The sequence below is a fragment of the Molothrus aeneus genome, unplaced genomic scaffold, assembly GCF_037042795.1.
Source record: "Molothrus aeneus isolate 106 unplaced genomic scaffold, BPBGC_Maene_1.0 scaffold_59, whole genome shotgun sequence".
NCBI lineage: Eukaryota > Metazoa > Chordata > Aves > Passeriformes > Icteridae > Molothrus > Molothrus aeneus.
In genome coordinates this window covers 520,644-525,791 of record NW_027099211.1, presented here as the reverse complement: position 1 = coordinate 525,791, position 5,148 = coordinate 520,644, and the positions used below count along the sequence as shown (strand labels likewise).

General features: G+C 49.8%; 1 long non-coding RNA gene across 1 annotated transcript; it reads right to left on the bottom strand.

Annotated features, from left to right (window-relative positions):
* Nucleotides 1-855: 855 nt before the first annotated feature.
* Nucleotides 856-2,964, bottom strand: LOC136571065 (uncharacterized). The gene is made up of 4 exons (XR_010785632.1): nucleotides 2,901-2,964; nucleotides 2,312-2,376; nucleotides 1,629-1,692; nucleotides 856-986 (listed from the first exon to the last, which is right to left on the bottom strand). It is a non-coding gene; the product is annotated as an uncharacterized lncRNA (long non-coding RNA).
* Nucleotides 2,965-5,148: the final 2,184 nt, after the last annotated feature.

The following is a 5,148-nucleotide window of genomic DNA, read 5'->3' as shown; positions in this document are numbered from 1 at the left end:
AGGCTAAGGAGAACAATATCACCTTTTGTTCTCTCCAGTTTGTTTCCTCTGCAGTCCTATTTGCTTCTTATGATTTTTACACTCTCTGTATCTTCTCGGGCAGCGCTGAGTCTGACGACCGGGATACGAGAGTCCTTCCCTGCCCTACGGAGAGAACCAGGAAAAAAAGTTAAAAAAAGAACAGGGCAGTTTGAAGTTAATACTTCCGACGAGAAGCAGCACCTGACAAACAGAGTGAACAAAGCGTGATACCTCCCTGGGGACAGAAGACTTACAAACTCTCCGGGATTTACAATCCTAGTAACCAAGCCCTTCAGCACAGCAGCCAAGTGTCCCATTAGGTGGTGCTGCACCAAAGAATGATCCGAGAGGTTCCAAAGAGTGAAACGCACGTTATTTTCCAAAGATGTAAAATCGTGCAAAATAACAAAACTACAATAGATCTAAACTACAGGGCAAGAGTACAAGTGTTAACTTGAGGAGCTGGAACCATCCAGGTGAGCAACTGCTAACCGGATCCTCAACAGAGTCTGAGGAACCCTCCAGGATACAGAAGGGTTTTCCCCAGAAATTACACAGGCCGAGTTTTGATAGAAGTACACTTGCCAGATGCTCAGAAACGTCACCCATCCTCCTCCAGGTGTCCTGAGAGAGCTGCGAATGGCTCTCACGTGGTTTGAGCTGGTTCTGTAAGGGCTCAGGGTGAATTTCACCAGATGCAACCAAACTGGGCAACACCCAGTGGGACAGAAGGAACCCAAAGCTTGTTTTACCCAAAGCTTGGGTAAGCAGAGCTCCAGCAAATACTGAGGAAACGGACAGAACAGGGTAACAAATAATAAACATACCTTTTTTTTTTTTTTTTTTTTTCAGATGAGCAAAACAATTAAGGAGAAGGTGGAAAACTCACCATGACTGAACATTTCATCACCTGTAAGCTGACCATCCTTAGCATAGAGGACTCCAAATTTAAAATTCACCGATCCCTGGAAAATAAAACCAAATATTATTTGGTAAACAGTCAAACAGAAGACATAACAATTTGGTTCCTCTAATCTTTGCATACATCCTACACATCAGAACATACATTTTATACTATCTCCTACTACACGATAATTTACCTTTAAACTTTGATAGTATAGCATAAAACCATTAACTTAGATTGGTGATCAATTATTATTAAGTTGGTGCTTCAAGTTATTTTTGCTGTCAGGTTCAAAAAAACATTACTTCTTTTTACTGTAACGAGCAATTGATTTAGAAGTCATCAAAAGCCCATCAAAATACAAAGCTGTACTCACCGGACGGGTCTGTGAGCAAGAAGTAGTTAGGCTTGTACTCATCTCTTGCCCTTCAAGAACCAATAAATCCTGTCAACAAAAACAGCATCTTCAGCCCACTCCTATTAAAGATTCTACAAGGATGATGGTTTTATTTGTGTTTAGAAGTTTGGATTTGAAATGGCCAGTTCAATGGATAAAGAGACAGTTTAAGTAGTATTAGATTATTATTATTCTTATTCTTATTAGCTACTGGAAGAAACAAACCAGTAGTATCTATACTTAATTACTTCTATTTCCAGGAAATCATAAAGAAAAAGAACCAAACAAAAAAAAGTCACTTCCTACCTTTTGTATCTCAGGATGAAAAATGTCTCTTGGGCTCTTCTCCAGTTTCTCCAGACTCCTGGCACTGAAATGCAAATGAACGAGTGCTTTAGAGGAGGGCAAGTGCACATTCCAACCCCGAACCACCAACCGATTGCAGTTACAGCGCTTACAAAATGAATCGTTCCCAGAGCCTCTGGGAAATGGAACGGTTGGTGCAACTGCCATTTCTTCCCCAAAATACTAACTTCCAACACTTCCTAAACTTAGTTTGCATTTTAAAAACAGAAATTAGGGAGACTCAGGGTGGAGATCAGGTTGAAAGTGATTTCCTTCTAAAGCACAGGGCTCTGTTCCATCACCCTTCACTTTGGCTCCACACAGAATCACGGGGAGCATTTTAGGAGGGCCCAAGAACCAATTCTATTTCTCTCTTTTTTCTAGTTCTCTCTCTTCCTAAATCATTCAAGGCAAGTCAAATGAAAAAGGACAAGTTCAGCATCAAATTCACACTTTTTCCCTTTGTCTGCTCAAGAACAGGCTTTAAAACCACTTCTTGCTGCCTTCAACGATTAAGACTTGCAAAACAGTTTCACAAGTTTGATAGGTTTATCACAAAAACCACAGAACGCAAGCTCTGAATTACAGGAAAAGGTACACAGGCAAATATCTCAGCTGATGGTGGCTTATTTATAAACACATACCTTAACGGAGATTGCACTGAGAATGTTTCAGTGGGACTCTAAGGGAAAAGTATTTTCTGAGTACCCTGTAAACAAGAAAAGCTAGGATATATTACAGGACATACCCACTTGTTCTGCATATTCAAATAGGATTATCAATAAAAACATTTAAGAAGGAAGAAAACCAAGGTAATTTTACTCAGCTATATTTGCTGCCGATTTAGAGAAAAAAAAAAAAAAAAGTCACGGGTGCTGCAAAGAAAAAAAAAAAAGTGAACCAGAAACGCCTACAGTAGAACTTTAAAACAATTGCTTGGATAAAAGCAGCTCATGGAACATGAAGTAGAAAAAAAGCGAAACCAGTATCAGACCTGCCTATTTTCTTACCATTGCACAAGAAAAATCCGACAAGCGGTATAAAGTCACTGCCTAAAACCGATCCTAGGATGTAACCAAGAACAATTGAGGCATTTGCTAATCTAAACGGAAACCTTTTCCGGACCCTAGTGTCAAATCACACGTTTTGTCTTGCAGCAGCTCGAGGCTGGAGAGCATTTCCCCTGGGGGTCGGGAGGGTAGGGGCACAAGGGGCTGAGTTTGCGGATCGCACCTGTGCCAGCAGAAGGATCCAGCCCGCGCGCTCCTTGCGCTCGCCATTCTCCGGGCCATCGCTGTGTCTTACTGCTCAGCGATGCCGCTCCATCTGTTTGCGTGGAAGAAAGAGCCACGAGCACTGAGGCACTCAGCAGCCGTGTCATTCCAGCGTTGTCGAGCGCTCTCTGCTCGCAAGGCTGAGCACGCCGCGGAGCCGCCTGCGCAGCCGCTCGTCCGCCCCCGCCCGCAGCAGCGGCAGCAGCCCGAGGGACACGGCTGCAGCTCGGCGGCTCCCGCGCCTCCGCCAGCCGCCGCACAGTGACCGCGGCAGCGCCCGGCGCCGCTCGCCCGGGGCGGCTCCTGCAGCTCCCGGCCCGCGGCAGCAAAGCACCGCCTGGCGCTCCGCCATCGGCGGGCGGCAGCGCGCCCCGCCCGAGCTGAGCCCCCGCCACCGGGACCGCTGAGCGAGGCCGAGGCACCGGGCGGACGCCCCTTCCGTGCCGCTCGGCTCCGTGCGGGCGGCCGGCCGGAGGCTTCGCCCCTCCAGCGTCGCTGCCGCGGCTCCGTCCCGCGTGGGAGAGGCGCCGGGAGCTCCCCGCGCCCAGCCCGCTCCCCCGGCGCGCGGCCGCCTCGGCCCGCCAGCCACTCCTACGGCGCGTCGGCCGTTGCGTCAGACGCCGCGCTTTACGGCCACAGGGCCCTGCCGGGAGTTGTAGTCTCGGACTGACAGCCACCGCTCCGTTTTCCGCCACCGGGAGCTGCGCTCCCGCCAGGGGATCAAACGGCTCCTTCGCTCCTGGGCGCGGAAGCACCTTAGGCAGCACCGCCCCTCCCGAATGTCCTTTCTTTTCCACTCCAACTCTTTTTTCTTTTTTTCACTCTGTTTTTTCACCCCTTTTTCCACTTTCGCTCTTTCTTTTTCACTCTCACCCTTTTCCTGTTTCATTTTTTTTTCTTCCTTTCTCTTCCTTCCTTTTTTTTTCTTCCTTTCCTTTTTCCTTTTCTTTCTTTCTGTCTGTCTTTCTTTCTTTCTGTCTTTCTCTTTCTGTCTCCCTTTCTCTATTTCTTTCTCTCTCTTTCTTTCTTTCTGTCTCTCTCTCTCTTTTTCTCTCTTTCTTTCTGTCTATTTCTTTCTCTCTTTCTTTCTTTCTCTCGCTCTCTTTCTGTCTCCTTCTTTCTGTCTCTATTTCTTTCTCTTTCTTTCTCTCGCTCTCTTTCTCTCTCTTTCTTTCTGTCTCTCTCTATTTCTTTCTCTCTCTTTCTCTCGCTCTCTCTTTCTGTCTCTCTCTATTTCTTTCTCTCTCTTTCTCTCGCTCTCTTTCTGTCTCTATTTCTTTCTCTCTCTTTCTTTCGCTCTCTTTCTATCTCTATTTCTTTCTCTTTCTTTCGCTCTCTTTCTGTCTTTCAGGCCCTTCTCAGCATGCTGGTTTTCAGTTCCGACGGGCCGTGGAGGATCCACATCAAATCAGATCACACGGGGGCGGTGCTGGTTGTCTCCTGTGGCCATGGCTTCATTTCCCCTCGGTGGCCGCTGTCCCAGCCCGTTTCTTCGCAGGTCATCCAGCTCTCTCCGGGGACGCTGGCGGGACACAGGGCTTGGGGCCCTGTCCCCATCAGCCAGTCTGCGGCGCCGGCCACCTCCAGGAGCCGCATCCTCCCGCGCCTCCTGCTGCTGCCGCTGGCGCCAGCGCACCACGAAGGGATGGATGGAGGCGGCGGCGGGGGCGGCGCGGGACCAGCCCGGCGCGGCTCTCCTGATCCTGCAGCACGCGGATGCTCCCGATGGGCCCTTGGCAGGTCGGGCAGGTGGCGGCGGCATCAGGGGCAGCCTGGGGCTGGATGCAGGCGTGGCAGAACACGTGTCCGCAGGGCTCCACGGCAGCAGCGGGGCCGTGCAGGAAATCCACGCAGATGCGGCACACCCGGACGGCTCGGGGCGCTGGTGGCTCCTCCCTGGCCTCCGACATTGCTGCTCCCGGAATTGACTGCTCTCAGCCGCTGGCAGGACTCGAAGGCTTGGCTTCCACTCGGGGCACTCGGAGGTTCCTCAACCTCTCGTGGGACTCAGAGATTCCTCAGTCTCTGGCAGGACTCAGAGGTTCCTCAGTCGCTGGAAGGACTTGAAGGTTCCTCTTCACTCACTGGCAGGACTCAGATGGTCGTCTTCACTCACTGGAGTAATTCAGAAGCTCCTCGGTCACTGGCAGGACTCGAAGGCTCCTCGGTCACTGGAGTAACTCGAAGGCTCCTCGGTCACTGGCAGG